This window comes from Triturus cristatus, chromosome 4_1 (assembly GCF_964204655.1).
Source record: "Triturus cristatus chromosome 4_1, aTriCri1.1, whole genome shotgun sequence".
NCBI classification, from domain to species: Eukaryota; Metazoa; Chordata; class Amphibia; order Caudata; family Salamandridae; genus Triturus; species Triturus cristatus.
Window position 1 is genome coordinate 463796646 of NC_140585.1, and position 14082 is coordinate 463810727.

Consider the following 14082-nt stretch of genomic DNA (forward strand, 5'->3'; position numbering starts at 1 on the left):
TGCCTTTTAACCCCACAGAGCAGGGTGACTAATATGTAAAGTGGCTCACTATTGGAGTATGAAAATAACATTTTCCAAGGCAGGCCTGTGTGTGTTTAAAATATCTTGTTTGACAGCTTCGCTTGAAAAAAGTTATTTTCATACTCCAATGCAATGGTGAACTGATATTGTTGAATTCTTTAATGGAAATGTAGATTTATAAAAATGTACTTTGGACTGCCTGAGCCAAACCAGTTCTCCCACTCATCACATCTCAAGAAGCCAATGCATATTCCTGGTGGAGTTGGTGACTGCCTGCCAGAGGAAAAAAACCTGGTCTCTGGACCCTGGAAAGCAGATATGTTGTCACCAACTAGCCTGGACTGACTGGAAGGGCGGGTCATGAGGCAGTTGCCAGAACAAAGGACATCCTTAATGCTTCCTCATTTGACTTGCTGATTTCAAATGGGGCTGACAGGATCTGTTCCCATTCACACCCAGTGTTGCGACCCACTCCGCTTGAGCTTGTGTTCTGCGAGGTCATAGGCACCAGTGGCGCTCTTTATGAAAAGGAACATCGTTCCTATCAGATGACTCCCTAGGCCTCCACCCGCTCCTTGCTATAGTGGATGTTTTTCATTTTTTTCATTTTTTGATTTTAATTTAAAGGCATACCTTTGTAGGAATGGATATTCCCCTTCCGTTCCTGTCCTCTTCTAAATATAGGTGCTGAGATCACACATGACTTATCAAGAGAATACATACTCACGCGTCAACCCGGCAGCCAATTTAGGACAGCACAATTAAAAGCTGTGCTCTTAGTAGACGCTGCGCTTGTCTTCAAGTTGCCCTCTGAGGTTTTCCCTTCCCGCATTTCCATTCCCACTCACTGTTTTGTGCTCCCACTTTCCTCAACCCGCTTCCATTTCCCGCCCAATGAATACTAAGGCTATACTTGCCATTCCCTCAAAGCCTCAATTGGCTCCTTGTTTTTCTGCCGTTAAGCCTCCTGATTTCTATCACTGTTGTCTCGCATTCCTGAGCAGCTTCTCAGCTCTAGAGGAAACAATAATAAAACAGGCAACCAACTAATGGGTTAGTGCACTGAGCCTCCTGTGGCTCCTACAAGCAGTTCTTCATATTCAGACCAACTATAATGCCAATACCATAAACCCTTTCAATAAGACAAGGATACCAAAAGTTTAGACATTACTAAATAATGGTGTGGATACCTCTTTCTGGAATACAGCTTTGAGCTTTTTTCCTTGCCTGGATAGTGACCTCATGGGGATACAGAATTATCACTCCTTGTGCATTCAGTGATTTCAAGTTGCATTGTGAAGACTTTTGTGTTGATTCTGATCTAATGAGGGGGTGATTGCTAGAGGGAAAAAAGCAGATATTGACATATGCTTTATCGCCTGCTGTTTAACTTCTAATTTGTTTCTTTGTATCTTTTCACAGAAATCCAGTTGCAGGAATATTTGGACTTCTTGGTGAAGTGTGTGGCCGCTGTGGTGATGAGCTAGAGTATTGGCTTCTACTTCTTCCCGTCCCTTCCTTTTCCTAACTCTTGTTCCCCTTGGGCACAAACCGTCGGTGCTCGTAAATACTGGGTGCCCATGGCTGTTCTTAACGGGTATTGGATGTACTGCCTTCACTCCTGCAGATCCTGGGTTTCAGGTGAATGGAGTCTTGACAGAAAGCTAAGCCCACAAAATATATATCTACCTGGGAGAAGATGAAGCAGGGAGGTCTGATGCAATCCATAGAATCCTCAACTTCAGGTGGTTAGTCAGAGGCTCTCCTACACTTACCATGGAAAGTTAGCCAGAGCTTGCATGCAAGATGAGGTCCATACATTAAACGCTGATAGCCATCACTTAAAAACAGAGTAAACGTAGTATAAACCTAGGGAGGATTCTTGGAGGAGGGCCCCGGGAACAGTTCCCAAAAAACCCTCCTTACACACAACAAGTAATTTGTTTGCCCCTTCTGTTGGGGCTTCTTCCACAGATATCTCAGGAAATCTCGCTGTCATGACCCCGAGTCATGTACCGTTGGGAGGCCCTGAATGTTTCAATGGTGATAGTTCTAAATACAGTGTCTTCATGAATCAGTGTCATTTACAGTTCCTTTGTCGACCAGCTTCTTTTCCGGACAACACTGTCAAGGTGACTTTTGTTATCTCATATTTAGTTGGAAATGCAGCCATTAGGGCCATTCCTCTGGTTGAGGATGATGATCTTATTTTGTATAACTTTCTGTTGTTTAAAAAAGGATGCAGAGTTTGTTCGCCAAACACACCTTTACGTGGATGAGTGATAAGGAGCTTCTTGATTTGAAACAGGGTTCTAGTGACCTATTGTCGTTCATGACCAACTTCAATAGATTGTTCACAGAAACCAATTGCCCAATGGACTTCTATGAGGGATTACGTAATAAGCTTAAAGATATCGTTTCCCAGATTGTGGAACCTCCAGAGGATTGCTCCGCTTTCATCGATCTAGTGGTTAAATTGGACTACAGGTTGGTAGAACCAAAGAGCAAAAAGTCCAAAAAAGAGATGCCTTGCATTGTGGTATATCGCAAAGAAAACATAAAAAGATGGACTCCTGATGTGAGTGAGCCCATGTCGATAGGGGTCGTTCGTGGATCCCTTCACAACAAAGAAAAAGACAAATGGAGCAAGCTTAATCTATCTTTACATTGTGGGAAGAGAGGACATTTTGTCCGGTAACATCCTGTTAAACCCAAAATTCCCATGAAGACAGTGGCCCTTGCTACTCCTTAGGATACACACAGTTCCTTGGTGGAAAACTAAAGTGCTCGGAGGGAGTGATGATCAACCATCTGAGTGTTCCATGTATTGCGATCTTACATTATCTGGCCAATACTGTGGCGTATGTCCCTAAGCATTTCACTGTTACTGTTACCTTAGCAATTTCTAACCAACAACAAAGGCATGTCCATATTAATGGACTCAAGGGTCATGGGTAACTTCTTAGATATGATTCTGGCCAGGGCAATGGGAGTTTACTTCCTCCCTAAAAAACCATCCAGAATCCATTAGAGCAGTAGATGGGTCAGAACTTTCCACAAGACTCACCACATATAGTTCTAATGATATTTTCATGGTCTGTGACAACTGTCATAGAGAAACCGTTCAATTTGATTTAATCAATACACCAATATTTGGTGTAATCCTTGGAGTACTCTGGCTCCAGCGTCACAATCCTCATAGTGATTGGGGTTCTCGCAAAGCGACCCTAGACTCGGGTTTTTGCTTGTTACATTGCTACCAAGATGCAGCTGAGTGAACAACCCCACTTTTCTCTGCTGTCTCTACTGTGATAGACATCTCAGCTCTACGTGTTCAATACACCAAATTTCTTGAGGTATTTGACAAAATAAAAGCCACTGTGTTGCCCCTTCCTTGTAGCTTTGATCTTAGAATAGACTTCCCCCAGGGGCAAAATTACCTGCAAGTCATATTTATGCCCTTACAGAACCTGAGAGAAAGCATTGAAAGGACTACCTAGATGAGCTATTGGCTTGTGGGTGTATTCGTCATTCTTCATCTCCGATCTCCTCCCCTCTTTTTTTTTGTTCCTCTAAAGAATAGGGAATTTCAGGCGTGTGTTGATTTCAGAATTCTAAACAAAGCTACTGTGAATAATAGATGCCCCCTACCACTCATTCCTGTCCTACATTACCAGGTGAAGAGCTCCACCAGATATATACCAAATTGGATCTTAGAGGGGTCTACCATTTGATTAGGGTACATGAAGGAGATGAGTGGAATACTGCCTTTCCTACGAAGTGAGTCCTGTTTGAACTCTGTATAATGCTGTTTGGACTATGCAACGCACTGGTGGCTTTTCAGTTCTTCAATAATGAAGTAATAGGGGATTTTTGGGATCTATTCATCATCCTGTAAATCAATGATATCTTGATTTATTCCCAAGCTGAGGAAGAGCATGTGATCCATGTCAAACAGGCGCTGCAGTGTCTACAAAAGTCCCACTTATTTGCCAAATTGAACAAAGAGCTTTTCATACCACAGAGTGGAATTTCTTGGTTTCATACTGTCCCCATCCAGCATACACAGTGCTTTAAATGAGCAGGTACTATCCGGTACTGAGTACCTGCACTTCTTTAATTTGAAAGGGACAGTACCCTTACTTCTCAGCCCTGATGCAATACATTTACTGGAAGAGTACCAGCACTTTTTAGAAGCTACCAGGTACTCTGGAGAGTGATTACCTCCAATTCTGAATTCCCATTTAAAACACTGGGCATGCATATGGATCCCGAGAAAATCAAGGCTATTATGCAGTCGCCAAGTCCCACTTCAGTTGGAGAGGCCCAATAATTTCTTGGTTTTGCCATTTTTTATAGGTGATTCATCACTCACTTTTCAGACATTGTAACACCAATCACAAAAGTGTTACGCAAGGGGACTACTTTAACTTGGTCTAGGGATGCGGAAAATATCTTTGTATTTCATAAAGAACAGTTTACCACTGCTCCCATTCTAAAACATGCAGACCATTCTCAATTTTACATTGTTGAGGCCTACGCTTCCCAGTATGCTGTGAGTGGAGTCTTGTCCCAGAGAGAAGTAAAGTCTGGTAGAATGCATCTGATTGAACTATACCATTGCTGAACGGTCACTTTTGGGCATTAAGCGGCCTTTTCAGGAGTGGAGACATTACCTCTTGGGTCCCTCTCATACTGTTACTACTCATTCTGACCACAAAAACGTGTAATTTTTTAGATCTGCCCGCACACTCACCCCACAACAGATGAGATGAGTTTTAATTTTTAGTGAATATGATTTTGTGATCATGAGTTGTCCAGAGGAGAAACAAGGGAAGGTAGATGCAGTCTCACACCTCGATAAGGAGACCATGCACCAACCAAAGAAGCAGATGTTCATAATCCCACAAGAAAAGATCATTGGGTCATGTGGGAATAAGGGTATCATATCTGACTCCTTTTTTAGTGATGTTTTATTGCATTTCCAAACCTTAAACCTACAAGGATGTCTGGCAGATTATAGTAACTGCATAAAAGATAGACCTTTACTACCACACAGATAAACTATTTGTTCCGACTCCTACATTATGACAAAAAGTGTCACACTGGTGTCACTCCACCCCTATAGCAGGACACCCACACTGGTTTTTGTGGGAGGGCTTAGCAAAAGACATGTAGACTTTCATCCAAACATGTTCCATCTGTGCTCATCAAAAGACTTCTCATTTCTCGCCTGTCAGACTGCTAAAGGCTTTATCTCAGGCCTACCCCTGGTCGATGGCTTCACCACTAATTTAGTGGTGGTGGATTTGCTCATTAAAATGGCCAACTTAATTCCTCTAAAAAGGTTCCCACTGCAAAAGATTTTGCAGAAGGTTCATTAACCAGATATATCATCTACATGGTTTGCCCACTATTCTCATTTCTGACCGGGATGCACATTTTGAGTCTGAGTTCTGTCAGGGGACCTGCTCTGCTCTACAGATTGATCATCATTTGTCCTCTGCCTACCACCCACAACCCGATGAACAAACAGAGTGCACTAATAAATCACAGTATTTATGCTGTTTGCGGAGTACATGCAACAGTAATTGGGTTCAAACTCTGTCCATAGCCAAATTTGCATATAATTATAACACACACTCACCAACAAAAGTATCTCCATTCTACTTCTCCATTGGTTATTACCTAAAGACTATTCCCTTGAAAGTACCCCCAGAGTTAATAGCCATTTCAGCAGGAAACGCCCATCACAAAAACCTTGCAAAAATCTGGGCAAAAGCAAGTACAGAATTGCAACACAACAAAGAACTGATGGAAATCCAAGCTGATCGACATTGTCGTCTGCCTCCATCATATGCTATTGGTGAGCAAGTCTGGTTATCAACAAAAAACTCATGGTTAAAACAAGGACCATGCAAATCACAACCACATTACATTGGTCCTCATACGGTTTCCAAGGTTATTAATACTGTGGCCATGAATTTGGAACTGCCCGAGGAATTCCTTAACATGCATCCAATCTCTGGGATTAGCAACAGACATACTGGTCTGTCATCTGTTAAATATGTTTCTGTCATTGACCAATGAAACTTTAGCCTCCTTTTTAAGCATTTTGTAATAATCATAAAATGACATATTTTCATAAGTGTTTGGTACATTGAGTTGCTTTTTCATCAGTGTTCAAATTGAGGTCTGTTATATCTGTTTTTGACCTCTATGTTGCCTAGTGATTCTGTTTTGCCATTTGCATTTTCCCTGTCCAAGGAACGCTTATTAGTTACAGGGGGTCCTTATTTTCACATTCCATAACTTTAGTAATACCTCTCTCCAGTCTTTCTTTTGACCTGAGTATTTAGTTTGTATGCATGTTCTTGTATGTTCAATTATGTTAGTGTCAAAAGTTACCTCCTTAGGCCAAGCAACAGGAACAGTTTCTTTATTGGGGCGCAGGGGTGTTGACCCTCATAATACTAATATTCATTGCCCTGCTGGCCCCTGTATTAAAAAATGTAAAATACTATTCAATTAGTCAAAGTTATTTTTAGCTGTGCTTTTATTTCAGCTGCTGCAAAAGGACAAGTCAGGTGCACGGATCATACTGCGTGTGGGCAGGGTGGGGCTTCATTATTGGCAGCAGGCTTGCTGGATCTGCCCTTAACTGAAATGCGCATGTTAGGTTGGTTAGGTGTCTTTCTGTGAGCAACCCGACATACGCACTTGAGGACTCAGCTAACCCAGTAATGCTAGTGAGCCGAGGCTCACAGCCGCAGTCTCCACTGTTTCTTAGAAGTGCTAGTTTTGGCCGCTCCAGCCAATCCTGGAGCTTCTTTCATGCTGTTTGCTAAAATAAACAGCAAGGGAGTAGCAACTGGATTCGCTCTAGAGATGATAATAGTAGACTATGGGTTGGAGGGGTTTGCTGAAAGAAATGGCTAATCGCTGTATGGCTCTATTATGAAGTCATGCTGTGACTGGCCCTTTTCTATCCCTTGCTAGTCCTTTTCAGGCCCCGTGCATAGCGCATGAGGCAAGGGTGTAGAATACACTGATACAAGGACAAGCCCTGACTGATTTCGTAATGCACTGGACTTACGAAGAACTGGCCACTCCTCAAGACCCACCCTTCACAGAATTCCTGAACTAAGAAGCTGCTGGCCCAGAGACGGTGCAAGGTAGGCACCCAGCCACTTTTAAACCCATGTGTTTGACTGTTCGTGTGGACAGCTCTCACTGTGTGTTGGAAATGCTTCAGGGTGTGTGTGTGTGTCACTATTCAACAGAGCACAATATTCCATCACTTTTAACATTTGTAAACTGCAAAACGTGTGAACTGCAGATAGCAGTTTGCAGCAGCCCCTTTTGCCACTTTCTTATTTCCTGGGCAGGTTAAAAAAAATATATGCCTAACAACACACAGTTTGGGAAGCCGTGATTTATCCAGGTTTTGTGGTTTCACTTGGTATAAATCGCCCACTACAAGTCCTAAAGATCATAAAAACACACACATTCACAACACTTATGCAAACGTATGAAGAAAACTTAAGAATCTTCACTGTTCACACTTCTAGTTTCCCTATGCTAGCACTGTAAATGCACAGTACTACTTCCGCAGCAGACAAAAACACACTTAGTGTATGCCACACTAAGACCATCCTTAGGCATTATTCCAGGATCTTAGGCCAACCATGGACCCGTTTACTTTCATTAAGGTCAACAACGGACCACAACATAAAACATAAAGGTACGAATTTCTACAGTCAGTCAATGTCTTTTTAACTCAGCCTCTTCATTACCTAGGCCCATATGTATGAAAGCAAATATTATTCGCAAACGCTGCGAATCGCAAAAAGCAGCGTTTGCGACTGATTTTTCGCTAATCCATATGTGTGACACACATCTTAAGAGAAAATTAAGAAATCGCTAAATTAGCGATTTCTTAGTCTGCTAAACAAGAAATCTGCGATTATCCTTGCGATTTCTTAAATTGTGATTTCCTAACATTGCGAAATTCGCAAGAAGGATATCGCAAATTAACAAATCGCTGACACATGTAAGAAAAATTTGCTAATTGCGATTTCACGAAATTCGCAAATTAAGAAATCGTTATTAACACCAATTGCATGCAGGTGGTAAACTAGTGCAAGGTACTTAAACCACCCCACAATGCAACAGACCCACCCACAATGGCAGGAATGTTCACGATAGCCAGGAGGCTGCGTATTCGGGCTCTTGCACAGAGGAGAATGAGACAGGAGCGTATATTCAGGCTGCGCATCACTCTGTTCCAGCACACTGAAGAGGACATCTATGACAAGTACAGACTGCACCCACATACCATAATGGACCTGATTGAGGAGCTGAAACCGTACTTGGAACACCCTACACGCAGGACACAAACAATTCCCACACATGTTATGTTATGTTACGACTATTTATTGTGCGCACAGATACTCCAGCCAAGGAGCGTCCTGGCGCAGAGACAAGGTAGCACGTAACACAACCACAGGCTAAAAACAGATGCTAAGGGACAACTAAAACAAAAAGGTTTTTATGGCCCTCCGAAAAGTCAGAAGGTCCTCCAGCAAGCGGATTTCAACAGGCAAGGAGTTCCATGCTGACGCAGCCATTACCCTGAACGAGCGTCCCCCCATGCGGCTAAGCCTGAATCTGGGAACCACCGCAAGGGCCAGACCCTGAGAGCGAAGGCTACGGGCAGGGACATAGAAAGACAGACAACTCGACAGGATTTCCGGGCCTGTACCTCGCAAGATTTTAAAAGCAAGGCACAATACCTTGAAGAGGATGCGCTTCCTAACCGGAAGCCAGTGTAGGGAGCGAAGGACACCTGTAACTGAGCAGAATCTGGGCAAGCCAACGATCGCCCTCGCCGCAGCATTCTGAACCCGTTGTAAGCGGGTTAGTTCAGCCTGGTTAGCCCCAGCCAGGAGAGAGCTGGCATAGTCCAGGCGGGAGATGATAGTAGCCTGGATCACCAGCTGCCTGGTCGGGGCGTCAAAGAACTTGAGAACAAGTCTCAAGCCCCTCAGGAGACCGAAACAACAGGCCGCGGTTCTTTTAGTATGGCCTACAAAGGAGAGGCCCGCATCCAGCCATACCCCCAGATTTTTCACTTCCGATACCGGGATCGGAGTAGGTCCCAACTCTGAGGGCCACCAGTGGTCACCCCACAGCTCCACTCCCTTCCCGACGACCATCACCTCTGTTTTAGTGGCGTTTAGCTGAAGGCAATTGCCTGTCAGCCAACTAGCCACCGCCTTCAGTCCGGACTGAAACCTGGGGGCCTCAATCTCCGCATCCCCACTGAGAGTAACCGCCAGCTGAGTGTCGTCAGCATATGAGACCAAAGTAAGGCCCCACTGCCCAGCGACATCCGCCAGCGGTCTCACGTAAAGATTAAACAACGTGGGACTCAGCGAGGACCCTTGCGGAACCCCCATGGCCAGTGGTTGGTAGTTGGACTTGAAGGGAGGGATGGCAACACAGAAGGAGCGGTCATCTAAAAAGGAGCGGAACCATTGCAACACCTGACCGCCAATGCCAGTCTCCTCGAGCCGACGCAGGAGGATGCTGTGGTCTACCGTATCAAAGGCGGCGCTAAGATCTAACAAGATAAGTGCCGCCGTTTGACCAGCATCCAACCTTGCCCGGAGGTGTTCCACCATCACAAGTAGCGCAGTTTCCGTACTGTGCCCAGCACGGAATCCGTTTTGTGTGGGGTCGAGGGCATTGGTCCGAGTCAGATGTTCAGACAGGGCCAGGTTGACGTGGGCCTCCGTGATTTTGGCTGGCCAGGGTAACAACGAGATGGGGCGATAGCTCTCAGGCTTGGAAGGGTCCAGGGTAGGCTTTTTAATGATCGGGGACACCACAGCTTGTTTCCACTTAGATGGAACGGTTCCCGTTTCCAAGGAGAGGTTGACAAGGGAGCATACGGCTGTACGCCCCATAAAAGCCTGATCTCGGAAGAGAGCAGGCCTTACTGGATCGGATGGGGACCCAGATTTGACTTGCAGCGCAAGTTTGTCAAAACCATCCAAGGTAAGGGGGGGGAAAACAAGCAGTGTAGTCTGATGATGGACCCCATTTATACTTTCCTCAGTGAACCCTATGCTAGGGAATGTCCTATATATAGCTTGGACCTTCCCCAAGAAGTAAGATGCAAGGGATTCACAATGGGAAAGGGAGCTCACGGTCGTGGAGGTAGTCTGCTTCGCTGTGAGATCTTTTACGGCCTTAAAGATAGCTTTTGACGGATTCGGACTGTTCCGGAATTCGATGGCATAAAAAGCCGCACGGGCTCGGCAGATAGCTCGAGGTCCTGTGCAGGTCCTGTGCTCCCTGCACCTCCTGGCGTCAGGGAGTTTTCAACGGGTAATAGCGGAGGTTGGTGGGGTGTCACAGAGTGCACTTTCGCGCTTCTTCCATGCCTTCCTAGATGCAATGCTACAGAGGCTTTCACATCACATTTACTTGCCCACCACCCAACAGGCATTACAGCAAACAAAACTGGACTTCTACCAGATTGCACGTTTCCCCCACGTCATTGGCTGCATCGATGGGACCCATGTGGCCATCACACCCCCATCAGCAACTGAATATGTCTACAGAAATCGGAAATGCTACCATTCCCTCAACATACAGATTGTGTGCAACGCAAAATATATAATCACTGACATCGTACCCAAATACCCCGGCAGTACACATGACTCCTTCATCTTTAGACACAGCGGAATACACAGACGTCTGAGTGCTGGAGAGTTTGGGGAGGGGTACCTGCTAGGTAAATACATGGCACACATCAATACATACACTACATCACTTGAGGGGGGGAACATTGACTTACCTATTGTGTTTGTCCATGCAGGTGACAGTGCCTAAGCAGTGCACGACTTCATCCTGACCCCATATCTGGATCCTGCAAATGCAAGTGAGAGGAGCTACACCAGGGCACACAGATCTACACGCTGTGTCATTGAGCGTACCTTTGTAAACTGAAGAGCCGCTTCAGGAGCCTGCATAAAAGTGGAGGCGCACTGCAATACTGCCCTGAGACCTGCTGTAAAATCGTGGCAAGCTGTGCAATGCTACATAACATGGCAATGAGGAAAGGCACCACAATTGATGTGACCGATACAGACACATCGGATGACGAGCGCCCTGCTCCCCCTGCCAGACCTGCAGCAGGAGTTGGGGCAGCTGCTGGACGCCAGAGACGGACTGAGATCACACAAAACTACTTCTAGGTGAGTAATGATGAAAAGAGACAAAAAAGCTTGATAATGTGTTAAGTGTTTATTCACACTTCACATTGAAGAAATTCTAGCTGACCCCAGCACATGTTGTGCACACAGTGCAGGTAAGGCACAAGTAATTGTGCAAACAGCATTTTCGGGTTCATGCACCCGTGTTGCAGTGAGTGTCACCGCACATGTTCACCTCCTTCGGTGACGTCCAGGCTGAGTGCCCCCCATGGTGTTCCCTTGGCCTGCACCCTGTCTGGCACTGCGGCGTCTTTCCCCTGGCAAGGTGGGAGTGATGCTGCTCCGACTTGAGGTGTCCTCACTCTCGGCAGAGGCCATGAGTGCGCTGCCACCAGCATTGGCTGTCTGCAGCTGCTTCACAGCAGTGGTTACCTGCGCAAGTCCTCGGGCAATATCTTGGCAGCAGTGTGCCATCTCGACCTGCATAGTTACGCTTCTGCGTGTGAGGGTGCTGGTGGTGGTGCAGAGGCGGTTCACGGCCTTCGTGTAATTGTGTACGCGTGCATTGGCACGTCGGCCAGCCCTGTCATTGGCGGCTTGGGTGTGCCTCAAAGTGTCACAGAGCTCATGGATCGCCCCTGCCATGGCCACGAAGCCCTCCCTCATGTTCTTCTGGTCCTTGCGTATGCGGCATTGCTGCCGATTAATTGACCGCAGTGCTTTGCTTTGCAGGCGCTGTTCCTGCAGCATGCTCTGTTCCAGGCCTGAGAACACGGATCCTTCTGCTTCAGTCGCAGTGCTGCTCTTGAGCCTTGATCTGCATGTCTCCTGTGGTCTACTCCTTGGCGTTTGTGTGTCATGAATGGACATGTGTGACACACCCTGACTCCCCTCTCTCCTGTCGGTGTGGCAGGTAATTCGTCCTCAAATGGAGGCAGTGGGGGCACATGTGCGCGCTTCCTGCGCTGGATTGGCTGCTGCTCAGTGTCATCGCTGGAGTCCGCAGGGTGTGCAGGCTCCTCTCCCTCTGCGCTGTCTTCTTGTGCCCTGCCATGTGCTGTGGATGTAAAGGGGACTAAATGAGCTTGTGTTATTGTCTGCATTTGGCAATCAATAAAGTTCCTACCGTTTTTTTTGGCTAACCTCTGACACTGTATCATTCACTTATCCCCAACCCACATGTTGCATTTAATTTCCTTAGTCTCATGGACACACAGTCAGACACAGTACTACGAGTCCCATGATGCATTGCTGGGTGTGCTGTAAGACCTGGGCTGGATTGACATTTTGGGAGTTTACTATGCGCATTTGGGGAAGTGTGCATGGGATGGGGAGGAGTGCAGATTGATTTTGCATGCATCTTACCTTGACTGCTGGATGCAGGGTCGGAGCTGTCTATGTCAGCCACACCACCAACGCTCTCAGGCAGGAGAGTAGACTCCACGAGCTTCTCATGGGGGGTTGGCTGCTCTGCAGTGGATGGTCCTCCTCCAGTCTAATTTGCGTCCTTCAATCTGGCTGCCACCCTCTCCTTGGACCTCTGGCGCATGTCATACCACCGCTTGCGCAGCTCTTCGATGGTACGTGTGGTGACTCCCACTGCATTCACCTTATTCTGTATTTCTAGCCAGATTTTCCTTTTCCTCGCCTCTGGGACACACAGTGCCTTCTTGCCGAAGAGGAGCTCATGGCTGCAGACCATCTCCTCAATGAGGACCTCCTGCTCCTTTTCAGAGAACTTATGCTTTCTCTTCCTTTTCTCTGCATCCTTGCCCTGCTGTTGTTTGGTGGAATCCATTGCTGGTTGCACTCTCCTGAGATGCCTCCTCACACTCCCCAAGCAGCCTCTGGGTGTGGCTCAAGTGAGCAGGTGCAGGAAATCACTCCAGTTTCCTGTTTGTGATGTCATCAGGCTGCACCTGGATTGCAGATTCCCGTTTTTGCGATTTCTTAATTAGCGAATTTCGCTATTAAGAAATCGCAAAACGGGTGTCTGAGAATAATTTGCAATTTTTAAGAAATCGCAATCTATTTGCGATTAATTTTTTACATCCCGCTTAGCGAATCTCAATTTGCGAATCGCAAAATATCGCAAATTAGGATTCGCTAAACGGGAGTTTGATACATATGCCCCCTAGTATTTTTAGTCATATAAACCATCCAATTATGCTACCAAAAAACAAATCCAGCGGAAGTGTGTGTAAAAATGTTTTGGTGAAATCAGACATGAGCTATCTACCACACCATTATCTAAATACTCAACAACATTATTCGCAACATTATAGAGTTGGGCCCATAGAAACTCTACAATAATCCACAACCACAAGGTCCTACGATAGATCTTTGTAAGAGCTAATAGGGAATCAGGTAATTAGAGACAGAAAGCCACTCCTCCATTAGGACTTGGAATAATGACGTGTCAAGCTAAAATAATACCTTCACAATATCAATATTATCAACAATAAAGAAACAAAACACATGGACTAGTCTTCAAATGAAATACATTAGTAACATTTATTATCAGTAATTCATTGTAATACAGATAAATCACAATACTTAGAGCAAATACATCATCAAATTAACATTTGTGTGAGGGAGAGAGCGAGAGAGAGAAAGAGAGAGAGAGAGAAAAAACATTTGCAAAATACAATGTGCGTTAGCAATTATACTAACCAACGCTCAGTTGTAGATTTTCAGAGTCAAAACATGAGATGAGTCCAATAGAATGCTAGAGTACAGCATACAATAGCTAAACCCACTCAACTTCACCAGCCGGTAAAGTGTAGGGTAATCAGGAAAGTTCAGTTCAGGGAAAATCAGAGTTCAAACCAACAGC